The 24,881-nt window shown below is 46.3% G+C and overlaps 1 long non-coding RNA gene across 1 annotated transcript; it reads right to left on the bottom strand.

Annotated features, from left to right (window-relative positions):
• Positions 1-705: 705 nt before the first annotated feature.
• LOC108397519 (uncharacterized) lies at positions 706-18,027 on the bottom strand. The gene is made up of 3 exons (XR_001853215.3): positions 17,879-18,027; positions 1,312-1,508; positions 706-804 (listed from the first exon to the last, which is right to left on the bottom strand). It is a non-coding gene; the product is annotated as an uncharacterized lncRNA (long non-coding RNA).
• Positions 18,028-24,881: the final 6,854 nt, after the last annotated feature.

Raw genomic sequence — 24,881 nt, 5'->3', positions numbered from 1 at the left:
AGATGAAGCCCAGGGATGGGGCTGTGAAAACAATTAATAAAATACCAAGACATCAATCCAGTCATCACTGCCCAGGTTAAGCCCTCCAAGAACTGCCAGCCCCCCACAACAGGAGCCCGAGCCTCTTCCCCCCACTGTGTCACCCAGGCCTTGCCCACCTGACTCCCCGGAACCCTCCTGGCTCCCCCATCTCTCTCTCACCTGTGCCCCCACCCTACCCTCTTGACCCCTGGCCTTCTAGCTACTCCTTGAAAAGCCCAAATTCACATTGCCTTAGGGCGTGGACACTTGCCTTATGCTCAGGGCATAGCGCCCGGCTCCCAAGTCTCCCACACCTGCCTCCTCCTTGTCCCTCAGCTCAAATGCCCCACCCCAGAGGCCTCCTCAGACCCTCCAGCTGGAGTGGCCCCCATACTCCCTACCACCACACGCACCTGGCCAATCGCCTCAGATTCTCTTTTCTTTTCCTCACTTATCATAATCTGAAATTGCTTGATTCCCGTATTTACTTGCGTGTCTCCTAACTGGATCCCAGCCCATGAGGACAGGCACATGCCACTGTTGTTCACCTCTGCACCTCCTGTGCCCATGGCCCTAACCCTCAAAAGGAAGACAATCAACATTTGAATGAATAAACTCCTAACTGAACACGTGAATGACTGAAATGAAAAGGACTCTGTCCATGCTTGCAACCTTATTGCACCAACCAAAATGGAGATTTATTAACATTTGGGCATTTTTGTATCAGGCTGTTTGGTTCTGTCTTCAGGAAAGTCACATGGCTGGCCATACAACCCAGATATTCTAGAGGGGAAAACAGGAGAATATCATTTTAGAATTTATAAAGAATTTAAGTACACGTTATCTCATTTTTCTTTCCATGGTGACCCTGCATGTTAGCTGGTGTTTCAACATTTTAACAAATGAGGAAACTGAGGCACAGAGAGGCTGTGTAACTCTCCTGAAGTCACACAGCTCAGTCATGATGGATCCGGGCTCCTAGGGAGAGCCATTAGAAGATCCTCTGTAAGAGGCCTCTCTTTCTAAGAACATTGATATTTGTTCTTTGTGCTGCAAAAAGTTTCTCACTGGTTCACTCTCTTGGCTCTTTCACATTCAGTGGAGCCAAATCTGCTGTGCTGAGTGCCTGGACTCAGGTACTACCCTGGAGTGGTCACAGCCTGGTGGGGGAAATGAACCCTGAGGGGTACCCAGTAGTTGTGGTTGTGACTGAAGCTGTTTTCTGTCCAGCATCCAGCTCCCCTTCTTTTGGTTGCTGTCCTTGATTTTCCTTTGGGGAGGCATCCTTACCCATGCTCAGACCATGTGGCTTGGGGGTGCTGCCCATATCTCGCCAGGGTAGCCGGTGACCTTTGACTGGCCAGTTGAAGTCACAGTGATCGCGACAGCTTTAGGCACCTGATCCAAGCCAGGCCAGCAAGCACCAGTTCTGGATTTTTTTCTGGAACTTTTGGGAAAAAGTCTCTTTTCCTGAAGATATTGCTTATCTGGTAAAACAGAAATTTAAAGTCACTGGTGGCTATGTGAGAATGAATGCAATGCAATGCAGCAATTCCTCACTGGGCTGGCATTAGTACCTGGATCAAGCCATTCCTGAAGGTAGGATACTCTTTGTATCCAGTCAGAGTTGGGCTTCTTATACTTGTAACTGAAAGATTCCTGGTGAATACGAGATTTGTGAGTTATTACTCTCCCAGGCAGTAGGAACACACAGTGTGGGGGCACACCATTTAGAGGCCAGGGAAAGCTTTATAAAGGAAGGGACATTTGAGGTGGAACTTAAAGGATGAGTGGGGGTTTCTGGGCAGATCCTTAGGTAATGAGATAATATACACAGCAATATTGCCTTGGAAGTAGGCAGGCATGGTGTTGCTAGAGCACAGAATGAGAGGGTGGGGTAGAGAGAGGCAGAAAGGCCATCTGGAGACCCTTCACAAAGGGTTTTGAATGCCACACCAAAGAGTCTGAACCTTATGCTGCAGGCAATAAGTTCTCATTCAGGGACTTTCAACAGGGAGGCTGGTTTTCTGAGTCAGCAAACTGTTCAGAAACCTCCTGGAACCCGTGATCCTGGCCTCCTCCCTCCTGGAATCCAGTCATCTCCTCAGTGGGTGGATCAGCCACCCATCCCCACTGCACTCCCCAGCTCAGTGTGTTGGCATAATTAAGCCACCTACACACATACGCACACACAGAGGCACAATTCCAAAAGAGGCCGATGAAAGCTGTGATTCTATTAGAGTCTCAGATTTCTTTCAAACTCAGGAATTCTGCTTTCCCCCATCCCCTCCCTGGGAACAAAACATGGCTAGTCTGTAATTGGGTCTGTGCAGATGGGGTGCGGGTTTTCTGGTAGTGCAGTGGGGCTTCCTTGGGAGGCAACCTGAATGCTGTCAGAGAGGGTGGCCTCCCCAGCTGCTTCCCTCTTGACAAGTGGAGACCCTGGATAGAGGCACAGGGAGTGAAAAGGGATCAGGAAGAGGCCGACAGCCAAGATCGCCCTCAAGGCAAACCATTCTCTTTAACATCTGAGCTGTGCACATCCTGCGGAGGCGGAGGGTTCAGCCCCCTGATCTCCTGATCAAAGGCCTGGTCTCCCCTTGCCTGGGTGTATGACGTGACAGGCATCAGCTGGGAGATGTGCCTTGGCACCCTCTGAGGCTGGCAGCAGAACCACACACCGTTTGAGTATGATGTCGGCGAACAGATGCCCATGAATTACCTGGGAAGTGTGGTGACCGCAAAGCCTGAGGCAGGGTGATGATATGTTACCCTGACCCCCAGCCCGCCTGCCTGCCCTGGCCCATCCCTGCCCAGCTCTCTGTGCTGCTCCTGCTGCGGACTGGCCCACGCGCCAGCGGGATCCGAGGGCAGGCAGCCCCTGAGCCTGGAAGGGAGCCCGCGGGCCTGAGCAGCACGGGGGTTCAGAGATGGTGCAGGCGGGCCAGCAGGGGAATTCGTTACTACCTGACAACGTGGGCACCCCATTTATTTAGCTTACTGCTTCCTCTGCCCCAAACCAGTCTTCCCCAGAAAGCCATATGCTCCCTTCTCCTCCTGCATCTTGTGGCCCCTCAAAATATCCCCTTCTCAGTAAAACTTCCCTTGACGGTTCTATTTTAAAATGAATACACACTTCACACACACACAGAGGCACACACACATGCACACACTACCAAGAACTCCCCATCATTCCCTTTCCTCCTTTATTTTTATTAGCACTTATTAGCAGTATACAGACACACATATCACATACATATACATTTTCTTCTCATAATAACAAGTGCCCTTTATTAGTCACTCAGGGTGCTCCAGGCTCTTTATTGCACTCCGTATGCAGATTATTCCTCATAATAATCTTAGGAGGCAGTTGCCATCACTGCATTAGTGATGCATTGCTGCAGAATAAATGACCTACAGTTCGGTAGGGCAGAAGACTGGGCCCAGCCTAGCTGTGTCTTCTGCTCAGGATCTCACAAGGCTGAACTCAAAGTGTCAGCTGGGGTGTATAGGAGAATACACCTGTGGCAGTCAGCAAATGCATTTCCCTGTGGTTGTAGCATCAAGGTGCCTATTTTCTTGCTGACTGGTGGCTGGGGGCTGGTTTCAGCACCTTGAGGCCATTCTCAGCTCCTTGCCACATAACCCTTCCACAGCTACTTCCACAACACAGGCATAGACATCCTTAAAGTCCTTTATTACTACTGTCTCCAACCACTAGAATATAAATTCTGGGCGTGACTGGCCAGCAAAACTAGAACCCAGGACTGTGTTACTCAGAGACAGGCACGAGCAAGTGGAGACGACAGGTGGGCAAGGGGAGGCAATGGGGCAGCTGCGAGGCTGGCACAGACACTGGGAGAGGAGAGGTGACCTTTCATCCCGCATTCATCCCCCAGACATGGTCCAGTGGCTTGTGTGGGACAGGAGCGTGGAAGATGGGCTCTTCCCTCACAGAGTCTATAGGAGACTGACACACCAGGTTGTTCTCTGACGACTGTCTACAAGTCTAACTGCACGTTGATTCTGGTTCCATCCATTGTGTGGATATCTGTCTTTGCCTGCCCTACACTCTGGTTTTGCCCTGGGAACCAGCCCTTCCGTCCATGTGGTTCTAGTAGACTGTCCATACCACTCTGCTTCAATAATGGACCTGGACTTGGATCAAGAATATGCATGTGATCCAGCCAGTACAGTGAAAGGATGGACTACTGGCTGGAAGTTTTGAAAAAGCAGCTCACTTGTTCTATCAGCATTGCTAAGCTAGCAGGATGTGAGCGGGGACTGTACAGGGTCTTCATAGGCAAAGAATCTAAATAGGAAACCAAAAAGCCAAAACAAGAAAAACAGTAAAGAGGGATGAAGAGAAATGACAAGTTGGAGAAAGAAAACCAGCTTGGCAGCACCATTTCCGTCCCTGGACACAGCTGTGCCTGAATCGAGCCCTGTAGCTGGGCTTTTCATCTGCACAATTCAGTACGTTTCCTTTTGGCTAAGTCAGTTTGTGTTGAGCTGCTGTCACTTACCACCAAGAAATTTCTGATTAATGTGCCTACTCCCAACCCTTCCAAGGATTAGGGAGGAAGACCCTTTAAAATATGGGATTTTTGAGACAGGCCCTGAAGAATGAATATGGTCCTGTTAGGCCAAGATGGGCTGGGAAAAGAGTTCTAAGCAGAAGGAATAGCACAAGCCAATCTCAGAAGCAAGAATGCTAAGAATTATTTTAGAAAATAGCATGTAGTGCCAATTGTCTGGAGTCTACAGCTTATGTGGGGCCGAGGGGGAAGAGGAGACCTGGGAGAGTGGCAGTGCACAGACCCCCAAGCCTTGAATATCGCCCTACATTAAAGCATTTGACTGTAACCTCTGGCTCTGGAGACCTGTGGGAGTCTTTGCAATTTGGGAAGACCCTTGTGAAGCCGCTGGGTGGTGGATGGCATGGGTGGAGCAAGGAAGGGTGTGGGTGCTCATACAGAGGCCCAGGTGAGAAGTCGTGAGGCCCATACTGGGCAGGGTGAAGAGAATGCAGGTGAGCAGGTAAATGGGAAGATTGTAAAGAAAAAAATAGCAATGTAAACTGACAACTGATGAAATAGAAAGAAGAATCCAGGAGACCTCCAAATTTGGAGTTATTTATAGGAAATACAGGGGAACTCATTTTTCAGACACCAGGAAGCCCGGGGCGGAGGGGCACAGGCAGGCAGCAAGATGGGGATTTTCCCCAGCAGACCTGTGAGTCTAGAGGGGCAGCCTGTCAGGTTAGCCATGGGCTGGGAAGTTGGTGAACAGCAGGACCTCAGTCAGGACAGTCAGGGCCATAGAGAGAATCCTGGGAGGCCAATGGCATGAATGCCTTCTCATGATCCTTGCCCCATCCCACATCACTGCCAGACTGAAGAGGACAGCAAGGAGGAAGGATGCTGGGGGTACCCTGTCCTTAGGGTCAGATAGCAGAGCAAAGGCTCAAGCCATTCCACTAAGCAGCATGTTTCATTTCCAGTCCTGCTACTCAATGTCCCAGCTGTGCAATCTTACACAAATGACTTTCCCTCTCTCTGCCTTAGCTTCCTTTTCTACAAAGTGGGGATTAGAGACTCCACCTCAAAGAGCTGTTGTAGGAAGAGATGAGCTTTTTCACAGTACATTATACAAGATGCATTTTTTTTTTTACCATTGCCGCTGAAGAAAGAAAAGATGTTTATTCAGGGTTTAAAATTTACCTGCAGACCTGGTCTGGCCAGAACAGCATTTTTATGGCCCCATTCCTCTTGCTCCTGGGACAGGAAAGGCATTTTATGGTGCAAGAACATTTTTGCTCAGTTCTTTTAAATCTTCCTTGCAAGACTCTGCACAAAATCACCCAGACTGTAAACAAAATTGAACAAATGACTGAGGCAATTTCCCCTGACACCCTGAGCCTCCATCTCACTTTTGCACAGTGTTCACATTTCTTCAACAGCCAGAGAGTACTGTTTCTGGAAACCTAAGGTCTTAAATGGTTCAGTCCTTGGGGGTAGATGCACATCTGGCTGAAATGTCACCGACTATTTGCACTGGTGCTGTTACACCAAATGGTTACCAGTAGGTGTGTCTTTGACCTCCTAAGGAGCTGTTGTATTTTGCCAGCTATTCCCATTTGACATGCCAATTTCAAAATACATTCCTTATTTGTTGCAATTGCATTGTTGCAATTTAAGCCCCAAAGCTGGGGTCTCAAGTTCCAATTCCCACAGGGACCAAATAGAAGGAGCAAATAGTGAAGCTTGCTGGGTGTGGTGGAGCGTCTAGTGAACTCCTGGCTCAGCTTCCCTTTGGCTCCACTTGAGCCCTACCATGTACAAAAGTGATTGTAGCATTGCCAGAGCTTTTCAGTGTATTAAAGAAACTGGAAACTGGTATTTTTCACATGCAATTAGCTGAGTTCCAGGCAGACCAACAAAACCTTCCAGTCACCCATTTTCAACTTGCCTCAGATGAATGTGTGGTTGTTTAAATAAAAATAACAATGGCTAGCTCTCGGGTGGTACTCATCAGATTACAAGACATTTTCCCACTTAAGAGTTAGGTTTCTAATTTTCCTGAGCATCTGCTCTGGGCCAACCCCAGTGCCAAGATCTGGGGACAAAGGGACATATCAAACACATCATTGCTATTAAGGAGCTCGCGGTGCTGCTGAAACACTCCCACCAGTGGTATGATCGGGATCCCCATTCCTCCCAGGCTGGGTCCCAGGTGTGAAAGTGAACAGTTGCCCTGGTCTCTGAGCTCCTGTTTCTTCATTTGTACAATGGGGATAATACCGTCTACATGGCGGGGTTGTCATGAGGAACAAACAAGATGACAAATGTAAAATGCCAGACCAGAGTACCGCACAGATATTAGCCTCTATTTCTTTTTCACTGAAAAGAGCACGGAAAATTCAGAATCCCTGCATTGAGCTCCCAGTTTCCAAAACCTAGGCTTATGAACCAGAGAAGGGGCAGCAACTGTGGAGGGGAGAGTTAGATGGTCTCAGATTCAAATCTTGTCTCCACTCCTCACTGTGACCTTGGGCAAGTCCCTCCGCCTCTCTGATCCTCAGTTTCTTCTTCTGTGAAATAGGAATAAAATCTACTTCACGTCATGAGCATGGAATGAAGTCGCATATAGACAGCAGAGACTCTGGCTCTTACTAAATGCATAGTAAATGTTCCCCTCCTTCCCAGGGACGCATACTGACAGCTCCTTCTCAGTTCCCAGACCTGGCTCCTCAGCTTTTGCCAGGGCTCAGCCTACCCCACTAACTCATCAGGAAGGTTTATCCTCCTCAGCTGAAAGGCTCCCAGATTGGAATCAAGAAGAGCACAAATGAGATTTGCAACCTAAACCACTGGGAAGCAGGAGCAGGTTTGGGGGAGACCTTCAGACTCTGGAAATGGAAAGAAATTTAAGAAATGGAAACCAGCCTGAGTGCCCCCCTCCATGCCATTGTCAATTAGATGAGTCCGGAATGCTGATGGGGCTTGTGAGGGCAGGGTTTTATTTGTTTGGAGACCAGCACCCTTGATTTCACCTTTGTCTACAGTAGGTGAGGGTGGAAAGTTCATCCAAAGCAGTGGTTGTCAGCCCCAGCTGCACATCACAGCCGCCCAGGGAGCTTTAAGCACTACAGAGGCCTGGGCCCCAGACCCGGAGGTGCTGGTGGAACTGACCCGGGGGCCATCTGTACGTGAGGGTTTTCCATTCTCATGCGCAGCCAGGGGAGTGTACATGCAGTCAGGCCGCGAAGCCCTGGACAGGAAAGATGAGCAACACCTCAGCCCCTCACCTTTTAAACACTCCTAATGCTAAATTCCAGTGACGCTGGGATGCAATTTTCTTTTCACAGTTTAACATCTCTAAAATAACAATGTCTTACAATCATTGTGATAGGAAAGGACTGCGTTGTAATTTTCTTGCGAACGCTCTTTCTGTCTCTGTGGCATATGAAATAATGGTATGTCTCCTCATCAAAGATGAAACATGGCCTAGAGTGCTTGTCCTTCTTCCAGGGGAGGCGGTGATGAAGAGCAGTGCTCCCGCCCTTGAACATGCGTCAGAGTTGCCTGGAGGGCTATTAACACAGATTGCAGGGCACCACCCCCGTGATTTCTGATTCGGCATGTTTTTGTGGGGGACAAGAATTTGTGATTCAAACAAGTTCCCCCAGTGGCCACGCCAATGCCGATGCTGGAGGGTCCTCACTTGGAGAATCAGGTGTTAAGTGAGCAGAGCTGGCGCTCTAGACTGATGTTTGTGTCCTCACAGTCATGCTGCATGTTCGAGGCCAGTGTGATGGTGGTGCCTTGGGGAGGTGCTGAGGTCATGACAGGGGAGCCCCCATGAGTAGGTTGGTGTCTTTATTAAAGGGACCCCAGGGAGCTCCCTGGCCCCTCCTGCCCCTCCTGTGAGGACACAGCATGGTGAGGGTCACCTGGGAACCAGGAAGGAGGCTCTCACCAAACACCAAGTCTGTTGATACCTCCATCTTGGTCTTCCCAGCCTGCAGACTGAAATAAAGCCACCCAGTCCATGCTATTCTTGCCAGAGCAGCCTGAGGACTAAGACACCTGGGTAGAAATACCGATGGAGCTGACACAACTTTCAAGGTGCTGGGGCTGTGCTAAATACTTTAGATGGCTCAACTCACTTAGTCCTCACAGCAAGCCCATGACACTGGCACTATTAATTGTGCATTTTGCAGAGAAGAAAAGCAAGTCAGTGAGGGTCTATGTCTCGCCATTGGGTTTCAGCCCTGGGCAAGTTCACTGGAGGAATGACAACGGAATGTTCTTGGGGTAAAAGGGTTTATTACCCAGTTTATTCTCCCGGCCATAGGTCAGCACTAGACTTACATCTGCATCCAGCAGTCTGCAGGTCTATGATCCTCCTTGTCTCTGCCTCCACCCAGAGCACTGGGCAGAACTTTTTATATAGTGACTCAGTCAATTATTGCTCATTGTCAACGGGAGTGGAAGCAGTAGCCTAGCAGCAGACCAGTTACATCATCAAGTAGTTTAGGTTCAGGTGAGGATCTAGGCCATAGGAACTTCCACATTCCCCACAAGCTAGTACAGCTGGCCAGCAAGCAGCAGAGCCAGGGTTGGAATTCAGGCAGTTTCACTGCTGTGTAGAACCTCTGTGTACTTCTATAGCCCTGCCCCTGGATCAACCTAGGGAAGTCACTTCCCATTTGCTTGCCTGCAAAATGAAGCTAACAGGCTTTGACTTGAAGGGTTGTGCAGATGAGCTGGGGTTTCAGCACAGAGCACCATACTGCCAAGTACTCACTGACTGGAAGCTGCAGTTTTTACCTATTTTGACTTGGCTCCTATTTAACCACAGAAAGGCAGTGCTACATGGTGGCCAGAGCACACTATTCAGAGTGAAAAGACAAGATTTTACAATAATTTTGGCCACGGATGTTTGCCAGTGGGAACTCATATCAGTTGAGTGTGTAGCATATGCTGGAATCTCCATGGCCCCAGAGCAGGGAAAGCTGTGATTCCTGGCCACCAGGCCTGGAAGGCATTTCCCAGAGTAACACCAACTCTTCATTTTACAAGTGAAAAGACTCAGGTTTCCAAGAAGGACTATGTGATTGCCAAGGCCATCGAGCCAGCAGTCAGTCAACAGTTAATACAAATTTACTGAGCACCTACCAAGTGCCAAACACTGAGCTGGGCCTGGGGAAAGAGGGATGAAAGAAGTAGGCCCCCAAGACCTTGCATTCTGGAATGAGAGTGGTGGGGTAGAAGAGAGGGAGGCATAAAATAGGTAATAAACCACACGCCATCAAGATAGTGATAAATGCTGTGAGGAAAACAGTCTGATTTGCCAGTACAAATCTCTTCTCTGAAGAGGCAGCATTTGAGTTGAAAATGGAAACAAGCATGTGAATGAACTAGCAGTAATAGCAAACTATTGTTTAGCACTGACTGTGTGCTGGGTACTGTGCTAAGTTATATTAATACTTGTAACAGTCCTTTGAATGATAATTGTTATCATTATGTCCATTCTACAGATGAGGAAACTGAGCTTAAAGAAGTGAAGTAACTGACCCAGCAGGAAGCACAGGGACCAGGGTTCAAACCCAGGAGGTCTGATTAAATTGGAGGGCTCTCAGCCAGCACCTTTGACAGAATCCCTGGACCAAAGCCCAGGTCAAAGAAGATGGATATGGTCATGGGAGGTGCTGCCCTGGCATTGATGTCAGCAGATCTGGGTGTGAATAGCTTGTGTGTGACCTTCAGCAAGTGACTGTACCTCTCTGATATTCAGGTTCCTCTCCTGTGAAATAGAGAAAATACCGCATTGCTGTTTTACAGATTCAGCTAGTCAATGTGCACTTGGTCCAGTTTCTGGCATTTATGGGGCCCCCAGGAAATGGCACCTGTTGTTATGCACTCTGGAGATTGTAGCCTTTCAGCTGGACATTGGAGGGACCCCAGGGCCATCCAAGTTGCCTGTCTGACTTAAATAAGGGCTTCCCTGGAAGGAAGTCAGCCCCTAGCTCTGTCACTAGCCTATGCTAATCGTTCACAGCCTTGGAAGTCTATCAGATTGATCCACCCTCCACCAGTGGACTCTTGTTCCTCATCCATGAAAAGCCTTTCTTTCCTCATGACTCTGTGCCTGCAGGAGAGGGACCTGGTAAGGAGCTGAGGTTGCTGATGTAAGAAATTGAAGGGAAACACTCATCTATCCCACACCCAAATCCCTTGTTCTCATCTGAAGATGGCTTAGCAAGGGAGATTCCAGAAGTAAATTTGCAAAGCAAGTTTTTTTTTTGACCTGTAGCTATTCCTTCTAGCTTCTGTCAGAGTTGCCAGAATGGCCTTGGGTTTCCAACCAGAATCATAAAGCAGTAGTCACACATGAGCATACATGCATATAGCTTTAGTTTCTGAATTATTTTAACTATTTGGCTTATAAATGCTCCATCCTCTAACTTTGCACTACCTGCCCCCTTTCTATGCACAAATAAACTCTGAATCCGGTTCAACAGACACACTTCCTGAGAGCCATCCAAACCCAGACCTCTAGCTGGTGCAGGGACCGTCTGGGGCAGTTCCGAACAAGTCTGGCCCTGCAGGCATGTGTGGTCTAGTGAAGGTCAGATCTGGTCGCTTCTCTGCTTAAAAGTTTCCAGGGTGTAATGGAGACAGCTAACTGTTCACCAAATCAGTTTCCTGGTCTTCCCAGGCATATGGCTGAACCACATTTCCCAGCCTCCTTTGCAGTAAGATATTATCAACTGTTATGGGATGCAATATGTTGAAGTCTTAACCCCAGAACCTCAGAGGGTGATCTTATTTGGAAATAGGGTCATTATAGATGTAACTCGTTAAGACGAGGTCAAAGTGGAACAGGGTGAATCCCTAATCCAATATGATTGGTGTCCTTATGAAACTGCAGAATCTGGACACAGACAGGCACTCAGGGAGAATGCCACATGGAGATAAAAGTAGGGACTGGGGAAATGCTTCTACAAGCCAAGGCACACCAAAGATTGCCAGCAAACCACCAGGGGCTAGGAGACAGGAGACACAGAACATGGAACATGGACTGGAGCATGGAACAGATTCCCCATCACAGCCCTGAGAAGGATCCAGTCCTGCCAACACTTTGATCTTGGACTTGTAGGCTGCAGAAATGGGGGACAATAAATTTCTGTTGTTTAAGGCACCCAGTCTGTGGTACATTTTTATGGCAGCCCTAGCACACTCACCTTGTAACTCATGAAACATGATGGAAAGCCCATAGAAACCTTCCATGCCTCCTTCCATCCTCTCTCCTCCCTCCTGGAAGTGGACACCAGACACCTGGGAAGCCCCATGCTGAAAGGTGTCGTGGCCTCCACTGGCCCAGGTCTCCGCATGAGTGCATGGAACAAAGCCCACTCCTTCCCCCATACTGACGGGATCTGATGTGATAGACAAGTGGACTTCATCCCACAGACTTCCTGCATTTGGCGGGTTTGTCCAACAGACAAACTATTTAAAGTAGTCACCCCTCATTCCCTTTATAGCATTCAGTACAGCTTCTTCTGATGTTTTTGGTTGGGTTACTTGCTTATGTCCTGCCTCTGCCAGTAGATCATGTTTCACGAGGGCAGAGGGTGTGTTTTGTTAACTGCTGCTAGATCAGTGTATAAGACACTGCTAGGTGCCCAGGAAGCCCTGCTTCCGCATTCCTGGATGGGATATTATGCCCAGTGGAATAAAAGGATAGAGAAGCAGACAACTCCTGCTTATTATGACATAAAATGACTGGGGTGTGAACAGATCTGGGGAATGATGTCTTTGGGGGCAAGAACAGAAGGGCAGAAAAACTTAAGAGAGGGGTGGCTCCCTAGTGGGTTTTATAGGAGAAACTGGAGTTTGCGGGGAGGCAGAGGGTGTGTGTGGCTGCAGGTGGGTGGAGAAGCATTCCAGGCAGAGACATAGCTCAGAGGATGGTAGGAAGAATGAGAGACCCTGTATGTTCTATGGCTGAATAACTGGAGAGCCAGCCATGTAGGGAGAGGTAACTCCAATGGGTGCAGCTGGGCAAGGTGTAGGAGCTGGACCATGAAAGCTTGGAAAGCTTGGATACCTTTTCACTTAACCCTCTGACCTTCAAACCTCTCAGACCACACCCCATAGAAAGAAAAAACTGGGGAGACTGCCAGGCAGTGGGGGCCAGGTGATAGGGGAGGGTGCAGGGAGAGGGGAGGGGCCAGGATGGCTTAGTGCTCAATGCCAGCATGACTGGCAAACCCTCAATACAACATGGGGCTGAGTTGTATGAGTGTTTGTACGTGTGAGTGTATGTGTGAGGGTGTATTTGTGTATGCAAATGTGTGTGTGTGTGTATATGTATGTGACAGTGTTAGTATGTGATGTGTGTGAGTTGTGTGAATGTGTGAACATGTATGTGAGTGTGCATCAGACAGAGAATGTGGGTGTGGATGTGGGAGCATGTAGGGGCCCCCTCTGGCTATAGGGGTGCCGCTGCAGGGGAGGATGATCTCTCCTCATCACCCCCAGGTGGTGGCCCGCCCCAGGGTACAGGAGGCCTTGGAGTCAAACAGAATCCATAGTCTAAGCCTGACTCTGCTCCACACTCATGTACAATCTGAGGAAGCTGCTTCTCTCTGGACTTTCGTTCCCACCCCTGGGAACTGGGGAGCAATCCCGCCTGCAGGGGGCTTTGTGAGGCTCTTCAAGGTAAGGCGTGGAGACTTCCTGGCACCTCGCTGGCTTCACAGAAGCAAATCATAGGTGCTTATTTCAGATGGAGGAAGGTTCTGGGCTCTACTTCATTCCCACTGGGAGCCCTTGGTCTGGTACATGAGTCAACCTGCCTCCTTCTAAACCTCTGTCATGGCGGAGGCTGCTGTTCAGCCCTTACTGTCCACACAGCTTTCCCCACTCACCCTGCAGCCCCTCTCTACTCTGGAGACTGACGGATGCTTGTGCAACAGATCTGGGACTAAGGGCTCACCTCTGCCTTTCCAGGCACTGCCGCTCTGGGCCTCCAGGTCTGCATCTGTGCAGTGAGTCAGGATTCATCCCTTCCTTTGCAGGGTTGTTCCAAAGAGCATATGAACTACCTGTTTGGAGGGGCTTTGTCGTCTGTGAAGAAACAGGCTGATGACGGGATGTTGGCACCTCCGACAAGCCCCTAGCAGAGTCCCTGCAGAGAGCTCGGGCCTAGAAAGTTCTGGTCTGCTCAGAACTCAGGATGTGGGTGCAGATGCACTTGCCAGGGCCCGAGGAATGCCCTCCTGCCTTCACCCTCCCCTGCTCCTCCCCCATCTTCTGGAGCTACCGAGATTGTTCCAAAGAGGGCACTGGGTCTTCCCACACAACAGCCCTGGCCTCCCGGCCTCCTTTGCCTCGATGGGGTCCATGGAAGACCTAAAGCAGCCTGCGCACCTTCCCCGCCCCAAATCCCTGCAGCCAGCCCTGCTCCCTGAGGATGCAAGAAATCCGCAGCCTGCAGGGGCTAGAACTCGCGCGTTCTTGCAGGCACCCAGTTCCCATGGCAACCCGAAGCTCTCCTTTGCCACCTTCGGGAATGTCATTAGGCTGAGGGGGGAGGCAGCAAACAAAGGGAGATGTGACAGGTGGTGGCAGCGACCAAGAGGGCAGTGCTGGAGACAGAAGCCTTTTTTGTAGGAGGTGTTTTTTCTTTCCTCTTAAATAAAATACATAAATCATTTCATTACATCAAAAGAACTAATGCTTTTCTTTTTTAAGGGGGAAAAAAAAGAAAACTAATAAAACATACTTTGGTGCCCAGTTGGGGAATTGGAAAATATATGCTGATCTTTTAACAAAACAACAGTATAATAACAACAAGAGACTTTCCATTAAAACCTTCTAGCTACGTATTTTACGGATGAGGAAACTGAGTTTAAGAGCAGCACACAGCCCCTCTCAGGGTGCAGAACCAATAAGAGGAGGGGTGAGGATGGGAGCCCATCTCCGAGGACTGCCCAACATGATGTGCTCGCCAATGCGGCTTTCCCAGGGAACAGTGATCATGTCATCAGCACCTGGCTTAGGAGCCAGGCGCCGTGGGAGAAGGGAAGGGATGCTGGTGTCTTCTTTCTCCACCTCCAGGCTGTGCCGATGCAAATGGGGTTGCAGCCCAGGGCCCCAGATGTCTCTGGAATCCACTCTCATGCTTTTGAGTGTCCTCTGCCTTGGTCTCCCAAACTCCTACCTCTCCACCCCAACCCCCTTCGCTGAGGCCACAGAGTCTATGCAAGCATGACCTGGCCATGTGGTCCCACCTCTGCTGAGACAGCACAAGATGACCCACCAGACTCTGGGTCCCTGCGGTGGGTTCACCCTTGAGCCTCCAATATCATCCCCCAGAAATGAGACCATGGCTCCAGCCAAACTGAGCTCTGCATGGGTAGCCAAACAGCCCCTGTTCCTTCCTACCCCTTTTCCTTTATTAAGTTGATTCCTCTTCCTAAAACAATACCTGGAACTCCCCATGAGCCACATAAACTCTTGGTTGAATATCCAAATTCAGCTTGTGCCATCTCCCCTGGAAGACTTTCCCTAACTTCTGGTCCCCTCCACCTCCATGCTTGCATCCCTTAGGTTCAGCCGTCAAAATATTTAGACTCTTAGCAGTTACTTCACTTACTGAAGTTACCTACTTACATGTCTGTCCCCCCACTAGACTGTGAACACTTTGAGGACAGAGACTACAACTGGTTCATCACTACAATTTGAGGAGGCAGTAGATACTCAGGAATTTTTAAATGGTTGATTGGTACACAGACACACACACCAACATATGCAGATGGACAGGGGAAAGAAGAGAGCATGCAAATGTGACTAAAAGGTGTTCTGAGCTAAACTAAGAAGAGATGATGCTGGGATGAGCTACTTTCCAATTTGAAATTCTCTTTGGATTTGTTGGAATATGATTTGCATTATGTAACTAAGTCTGACGTGTTGTTGGACCAATGACTGGTCTCACGGCATGGTTGTCCAGGCATGCTCAAGGATCAACAGCATCTTGTCTCACCTTGTTTAGCATCATTAATATCTCCAGCCTATCTACCCACTTAGAGAAAAATCTATGGCCTTAAGTGCATTTATTAGAAAACCACAAAGGTTGACAAGAAAAGGACTTCACGTGTATCTAAAAAAAAGGCAGAAAAGAACAAAGTTACTCTCTACACTAAAGGAAGCAACTAAGAATGATGACAGCAGAAATTAATGAAATAGAATACAAGCAAAACAAAATCAGCAGATTTGATCACTACAACCCAAGACGGTCATTGGAAAAGATCCTTATAATAGACAAAGTTCTGCCAACTCTTATCAAGAAAATCAGACAGAAGATATTAAAAAATAACTTTGGAAATGGGAGAAGGCAAGGAACTATAGATAGCAGTGATAATAAAAATACATCTAAGAATGTTAGGTACAACTTAATGTATTGAATGCAAACATCTAGATGAAAAGACTAACTTCTTAGGAAAATATAAATTACTGAAACCAGCTCAAGAGGAGGTAGAAAACCTAAATAGATCAGTAAATATAGAAAAAAATTTTAAGCCACTGAAAACCTATCCCTTAAAAAAGAAATAAACTCAAGTGATTCATGATTAGTTCCACCAATTTTTTTAAAACATGTTTTCTGTGATATATAAACTGTTCCAGAACATAGAATAAGATGCCAGTTATTTCTCCTTAGTCTCTGAGCAAACCCCTGACATCAAAATTAAAAAAGAAAACAGTAGACATATATATACATACATATGAACATACTGAATAAAATCAAGCAAAGGCAAATCTAGTAGTATACTAAAATCACAATGCCAAGGATAGTTTACTATTTTCATATCAGAAAAATCTAGTACTAAATTTCATCAGCTTAACAGATAAGAAAATAATATATGGTTGTTTCAATACATGCTTCAAAAGCACATGATAAAACTAAACACCTGTTTCTGCTGAAATAAAGTCATAACCTAGTAGCTGATGCTTAACAAATCAGATGTACTAGTGAGCTATAGAAGCAGTCTCTCTTAGGACTTGAGCAAGGCAAAGGGCTCTCTGGATCACCCTGCTACACAACATGACACTCAATGTTCCTACCAATGCAAAAAAGCAAGAAAATATAAAGGAATAAAGTTTCAAACAAAGACGCTATTTGTAAGCAATGTTATTATCTCCCTAGAAAATCAGCTAACAAAATAACAGAACTGATAAGAGACATCAGGAAAGGAGGAGTAGGTAGATATCTACACAACATTAAAAAAAAGAATCATCTCCTTTACTACATAATAATCAACCCTAAAATGTAATTAAAATTCCCATTCATAACAGAAACAAAGAAATAGTCATACAGTATCTGGGAATAAGCTAATAAGAATCATGAAAAAGTTACAAGAACAAAATGATTAATAATCATGAAATGAATGTTAACAACAATGAAAAAGCCTGAATTATGGAGATTCATGCCATAATCCTGGATGGGAAGACAAATTATAAAGATGTCATTTATTTCCACATATTCGATGTAATCCCAGTCATAATTTGAGCCTGATTTCTAATGAAACTTGATAAGTGGTTTCAGAACTTGACATAAAAAATATATAAGAATTACAAGGAAAACTTTCAAAAAGAACAATGATATAGACCTTACTATACTACATATAAACTACACTGTAAAGCCATAGTAATTAAAACAGTGAGTTTAGTGGCTCAGAAATAGACAATCAATTAATAGAACAAAATAAAGAATATGAAAACAAACATACATATTTAAGAATTTATTTATGGTAACATGTGTCCTCAATAAATGATATTCCTTTCTCAGTAGGAAAAAATTAGGATGATATTTAAAAATTTATGGATGGAATGCAATCATTAAAAAATAATGAAAAAGATGTGTATTTACTGACATAAAAGGATTTCCAATACATATTATAAAGTGAAAAAAGGTAAGTCACAGAAGAATATGCATACCATAATTTTTATTTCATTTCTGATTTATGGTGCAAGTACATGTTTGAATGTAAATGCATAGAAAAGAATCTAGAAGATGGATGCAAAGCTGTTTAAAGCAGATACTTTCGGGGAGGAAACTGGGATAGGGAGGGGCTATGAAAAAATCCTCATTTTGCTCTGTATTCTTCTGGATTATTTTAATCTTTCATGCTGAAAATATATTCAAGCATTTTTTAATTTCATGCATTCAATAAAATTGTTCAGGAGAAGAAAAGAACAATTCCATCTTACACCATGGGAAAGACCCTGGGTGCTTGCAAAATAGATCTGGAGCTGTGAAGATCTAGGCAGCTCTCTGAACTCACCTTCTGCATCCCCCTGGCTTGTCCACTGTCCTGAGGCACAGTCCATTCTCTCTGGAGCCAGTTCCACCTCTCTGTCTGGACCTGTTGATCTTGACCCTCACTTAGATGACCACCCACTTTCTGATGCCTGGATTCCATTCTTCTGATATTTCTTAGCTTTATTTACCACTCCCAAGCTGGTTCTGGCTCATCCAGCTCAGGAGAGGAATTCGGGCCCTCCCATCAGAAGAATGTGTAAAGTAAATATCAAGGCCACTGAGCCTCATGTACCATTTCCCTGAGGAGAAGCAAGAAGTCACACAGCAACTTCTAAGCATCCATATTTGATCATCATCCCCTGGCCTTTTAGGTCATAATTATTCTATATATCAAACTGCTTGTTTCCCACTAGAAAGAAGGTGAGCAAGGACTTGATTTTTATTGACATTAATCCCATCCCCAGCACTTAGAAATGTGTCTGGCCACTGGCAGGCACTCAATAAATAGTCATTGAATGAATTCAGAAAGTTACATGACCTGTCTTTAAATCCACCAGCATGGTAAACTTCACACTCTCCTGGAGGCCTGCACACTGAGTGAATAGTAAAAGAGCAGCTTCCTTGCCCTGCCCTGCCTCAAGCATCTGTGCTCCCAGAGAGCCTGGAAACTTCCTGATACAACTGCCATGTGTTGAAAAAAGAACAAAGCTTGGGTATCATGTGCTCCAATTTCAAACTATACTACAAAGCTACATTAATCAAAGCAGTCTGGTACTGGCACAGAAATAGACACATAGATCAGTGGAACATAATAGACAGCCCAGAAATATACCCATGTTTATATGGTCAATTAATCTACAACAAAGGAGGCAAGAATATATGCTGGGGAAAAGACAGTCTTTTCAATAAATGGTGTTGGAAAAAACAGACAGCTATATGCAAAAGAATGAAATAGGACCACTGTCTTATACCATACACAGAAAAAAACTAGCAATAGATCAAAAACCTAAATGTAAGACCTGAAACCATAAAACTTTTAAGAGAAATCATAGGCGGTAAACTCCTAGACACTGACCTTAACAACTTTTTTTCTGGCTATGTTCCCCAGGCAAGGGAAACAAAAGCAAAAATAAACAAATGGTCTAACATCAAACTAAAAAGCTTCTGCACAGGAAGTAAACCATCAACAAAATGAAAAGGCAACTTACTAAATGGGAGACTATTTGCAAATGGTATATTTCATAAGGAGCCAGTATTTATAATATACAAAGAAATCACAACTCAATATCAAAAAAACAAATAATCTGATTAAAAATGGGCAGAGGGCTTGAATAAACATTTTTCCAAAGAAAACATTCAAATGGCCAACAGACACAAGAAAAGACACTTGACATCACTAATCATCAGGGAAACACAAGTCAAAATTATGATTAGGTATCGCCTCACACCATTCAGAATGCCTAGTATCAAAAAGACAAGAAATAACAACTGTTAGAGGGGATGTGGAGAAAGGAAATCCTCATGCAGTGTTGGTGGGATTGTAAAGTGGTACAGCCACTATCAAAGTTCCTTAAAAAAACTAAAAATGGAAATACAATATGATTCAGTAATTCTACTTCTGGATATTTGCTCAAAGAAAACAAAAACACTAAATTTGAAAAGATATATGCACTCCTATATTTATTACAGCATTATTTACAATAACTAAGATATGGAAGCAGCCTAAGTATCCATCAATATATAAATGGATAAAGAAGTAATACATATACTATGGAGTATTACTCAGCCATAAAAAGAATGAAATCTTGCCATTCACAACAGCATGGGTGGATTTGAGAAGGTATTATGCTAAGCGAAATAAGTCAGAAAGACAACTGCCAAATGATTTCACTTATATGTGGAATCTCAAAGAAAAATAAATGAACAAACAAACCAAACAGAATTAAGACTCATAGGGAACAAACTGGTGGTAACTGGAGGGGAGGGAGGATGGGAGATGGGCAAAACAGGTGAAAGGGAAAAAAAGGCATAAACTTCCAATTATAAAATAAATATGTCATGGGGATGAGAGTACAGCATAGAGAATGTAGTCAATAATATTGCTATAACTTTGTATGGTGACAGATGGTAACACAGTGAGCATTTTGTAATGTATATAATTACCAAAATCACTTAAACTAATGTAATATTGTATGTCAACTACAATTTTTAAAAACGTAAGATTCATAGATGTTCATTATACTATTCCAATAACATTTTAGAAATTTTTCAAAAATTGAAAAATAGAGGACAATTTTTTCAGAATTATAAAAAAGATCCCTGCTATGGGCACCCCCTGATTTTTGAGCCCCCTGGGGTCAGGGATAGACTCCGTTCTCCTTTCTGGTAGACAAAACTCATTTCTTCACTCCAGAAGTTCCCAACAGTTCTTGAACCACCTATCTCATGCGCCTCAGGCCATTTTTCTCCTCTGGGTCTTAGTTTCCATTTGCTGAATAATGTAATCCCCAAATCCCCATGTCCAAGTCGAGTCAGGACTCTGCAGCCAGCACGATTCATGGCTTCTGGGACAGAAGTCACAGAATTTGCATTTTTCCATGTGCTTGATCTCATAAATTCTCCCTGCACACCCTGGCTGAGGACTCATTAGACTAAAGATTTTTCTCTATCTCCTTTGCACAACCAAACTCAAGGAGAATTTCTAATTTTCTGCTGAGCGCCAGGACTCAGCGGGTTTCTTTCCCTGGGTTTTGCCTCACCAAAAATATTGATTTCTTGAGGAAAAGCCACAATTGATCCAGCCGTCCCACAGGCCTTGACGAGAAGAGCTTCTGCCAGTTTGAGCCACTGTTTTTCTGTGTCCCAGCAGGAGTTTAGGAGGACTTTGTCACACGACATGGCCCAACACAGCCTCCCAGCAGGGGACTGACAGCCACCTGGGTAACTGGCTGCCTCTGCACTGAGGCAGGAGCTCAGGACAAGGCAGCCTGCAGCCTGGAAAGCAGAAAGGTGGGTGCAAGGGAAGATGGATGCCAACCAAGGCCGCTTTTACTCCACAGCCCCGGGGATGGAGCCCAGTGCTGGCCACTGCCAGCTGTGCCGGGTGGACCATTTCTTAGACCCAAGGAACCTGCTTCTGTATCTGCACAATTGACTTTTTAACATCCACCTTCTGGGGTTGTCGTTGGGATTTTACAAAAGCATGAATTAAATGATGATATAGGTGAAGCATATAATATTCGGTCAGGTATGTAGCAGACATGCAATAAATGCTTTTTGAATTTTATGACCAAACAATCAGGGAATAATTAAGTGTGATGCAGCCAACCTACAGTGGAACTGCACTAGAGGGAAGAGAATGGAAAACACCGAGGAACCTCGGCTGCTGGTCCTTGGAGCTTGATTCATGGCAGCTTTTACTGTAGCCCTAGATTCCTTCCCAGCCAGGGAGCAGGGTGTGCAGGGAGGCAGATGGACGCAGGCTGAGGGCAGGACAGTTTCCCAAGTCACCTGCTGTGTGACCTTGGCTGGGTGACCGACTGCCTAGATCTCTATGTCTTCCGTGTCTATAGGACAGCAGTAAAGACCGTGCCCTCCTCCCAGAATGCAGTGAGGTTAAAACGGGACAGGACCAGGGTGAGGGTCAGTAGAGGTGAGCTGATATCAGAAGAGACCCCGGTGATGCCCCTCTTTAGGGCTGGGGTGTCCTGGGGTATTGGCGAGGAGCAGGAAAGAGGGTCAGGGGGAGAAAGTCAGACAGGCCGAGGACTCCACACATGCAGCGGGAAGGGGCCCAGGAGGGAGGCCAGTGCCATGACCAGGAAGAAGGAGAGGAGAAATGAGGTCCGGTGACCCCCAGACCCTCCGTCCCAGGTAGTCAGGATGGTTGGTCACTTAAAGGGCTTGACTGAAGCTGCCCAGGGAGAAGCTGGGCCCAGCCAAGAGGAAGTACAGGAGAAACAAGGGGTGCAACAGAGGGGTCCGAGCATGGAGAGCTAAGCGTTTCAGAGCCCAGTCACTGCTCAGATCAAGAGCTCAGCAGAGGGTATTTGCTTATAAGGGCATCTCATTAGCCACCTCCCTCACCTTACACATCCCCAGCACCCTGCCTGCAAGCTGGCTTACATGGCTTTCCAAACTGGTGAGTCCCCTGCCATGGGACTGTCACCAAGAGGGGAGAGGCTGTAAAAGCCATTGCTGCCTCTGCCCAACTAGATACAGGGCAGAATGAGGAAACTGAGGCATGTGCCTGTCTTCCAGGTAAGGAGGCACTGATGGCTGGAATTCTCAGAGGGATTTGTAATAACGTGGAAGTGTTTAACTTCACAGTTTAAAGAATGTGACTATGATTTCATAAACCATGACAAGCAGTAATAACCATGATGACAGCTAGCACTGCTGAGCATGTGCTGGGTACCACGCACTGATGGGTTTCATCTGTTTGACCCTCACAGCCTGTGTATGACTCTGTGTCCGCTGCATGTCAGGAACCTGAGGTTTGGAGAGGTCAGTCAGCTGGCGCAGATCACCTGGAGCAACAAAAGAGCTTAAGGGCCTAAGTCCCAGGTTCCATTCTTTATACCCAAGAACTTCCTGGCGGGGGTGGGGGGGGCGCCCCCACATGAAGGAAGATGCATAACCCAAAGGAGGAGGAGAACCTGCCAGAAGGCCAGTACCTAACCCCACAGCCCAGTGCACCTCAGGGCACAGTCTAACCAAAGGCTTACCTTTAGCACCAGCTGTAGTCAGTGAAATCCAATCTAAAATAAAGCCTTGCCTAAGCCTTTTTGTGTTTCAGTTACAGAGTCATTAAAAGTAAAAAAAAAACGCTAGATGCAAAGTCCTTGGCCTTATGCTCCTTGTACTCCAGTGCCCAAAGGCACATTTTCACATTCTGCATTTTTCCCAGTTCAAATAGTCATCTCTGACAATTGGTAAAGAACTCTTCTTCAGCCTAAGAAACCTATTTTTTTTCTATCTCTGCAAAAACAGGGTGTGTAATTATAAGAACCTAATTATCAGCTTTTTCAAAAGAATCACTGTTAGGCTGTGTTTGTGGTGTTGCACACTTACTGAAAACTCCACTTGTTCGGTAGTATAATTACCGTAATCAATCACACTACCCCTGGAGCACTGAGTGAGGAACTTTTTCTGAAAGGAAAGAAAGCAACCCTTTCTCAATGACAAATAAGTCAAGGAATGGGAGGCAGGTAGCTAAGTGGTCTCAGTCACCGGATGACAGGTCCTGCCGTGCCTAGCTTTTGACCTTGGTCAAGTCACTTAATATATCAGAGTCTCAATTTTCCTATCTGTAGAATGGGACTGAAATGTCTTCCCTCACACCATCCCATTGAGTCAGCAAAATAAGGCATGTCAGAACAGGTCCCAGAGTGTCTGGCACAAAATAAGCACTCACTACCTAGTAGCGTTATTTCTATTTGATATCATATTATTTCATTGAATTAAGATGACAGACTGTGCATGTTCTTAGCAAATCATTAGCTCCTCTCCCCATGTTTTTGCTCATTTCCCAGATAAAATGTTCACATCTTAGACCTGAGGATGTCCCTCCTTTTCCCTAGGAGATGCCAGGATCATTAAGCTCAAAGAGACATGAAAAGACTCTCAGCTTATGTTCTTGGGCCTCAGCTTCCCACCTATAAAATTGGCTGAACATCTCTACCTCACTACTTGCTGTGAATATGGATGAGAGTGTATGAAATGTCCTCCCTGGTGCTCAGCACATAGTTGCTGTTCCACAAATGAGTTTTCTTCCATCTGGTACCCACACAAGCCACTCATTGCTTTCTGTGCTCCTAAGAAGGAAGCAAGGCAAAGACCTACATTCTCCTTGTTGGAGTGGAGAGGTAAGCTGACCTCGCTAAGGTCACGCAGCAGGATAAAGCTGGAATGGTTAAGCTTGGTCTCTGGGTTCCTCACCTATACTCCTTCTGGAGCTCCACAATGAATGGTCTCATTCATTCACTCAGCAAAAACCTGAGTGCTGCCCAGGTGCCAGGCTGTCTTCAGGTCTAGTTTACATCAACAATCCAGGCTTGGTTTACTGAGGCCTGACCAAGGGCAGGGCAGCAAACAGGGGTCGGGGCAGCTTCTGTGTCTCCCCATCTGGTGCCTCCTCCTCTCGCTTCCCTGACTATTCTTCCTTCTCTTCTCTCCAGGGCTTCACCACCTGCACAGACAGCCACATTCTGCTGAAGGTAATAATCAGGGTGTCAGCTTTAAATACCAGTTAGCTCAAGAGACAGAACCTACTTGCCAATCCCCCCACCCCAGAAAAAGAAAAAACAAGAGGATAATTCCAGTTGAGCGAACCCCTAACTGTAGCCCATGATGCCCAATCTGCAGCACAGTTACAGTGCATTCGTTTATTCACTCAATCATTCATTCTCAAAACAAGTATTTATGAGCATCTATCTATTAGGTGTTAGACATCGTTCTAGGGCAGAGGTCAGCAAGATGGTGACTCTGTAAGGCTGCGTGGCCATATGGTTTCTGCAGCCACTTCTCAGTGCTGCTGTGTATCATCGCTGGTACATGAACGGGGGTGGAGGGGGCTCCAGGAAGACTTTATCTACAGGAACAGGACATTGGGCTGGAGCCTGCCCGCCCCTGCTCCGGGCACTGGCACAGAGGGAGGAGACCCACGAAGCCCCCTCATGGGGGTCAGAGAATGAGAGGAAGGGAAGTCACGATGGTGCACTGCCATCAGAGGACACAGGGAGCTGTCAGGATGACAGCTCGTGGTTAGTTACCTACAGAGCGCCAACTACCTGCCAGAAACTTGACCTAAGTTATTTCATTTATTTTTCCAACAACCTTGTGAAGTAGTTGTTATTTGTCATCATTTACAGAAAAGGGGGCTCAGATGGGTGAAGTGGCTTGCCTGGACCAGTGACCGTCACCGATGGAACCAAGATTTGAATGCAGTCACCTCTGACTCCAAAGCTTGCTCTCCTGGGCACTGCTTCCCATGCAGTCCGAAAGGAGGGAGGCAGCTGCTCGGT

Source organism: Manis javanica, chromosome 1, assembly GCF_040802235.1.
Source record: "Manis javanica isolate MJ-LG chromosome 1, MJ_LKY, whole genome shotgun sequence".
Classification (NCBI taxonomy): Eukaryota; Metazoa; Chordata; class Mammalia; order Pholidota; family Manidae; genus Manis; species Manis javanica.
Note: the sequence above shows the minus strand (reverse complement) of the source record. Positions and strands in the feature narration are given on the sequence as shown.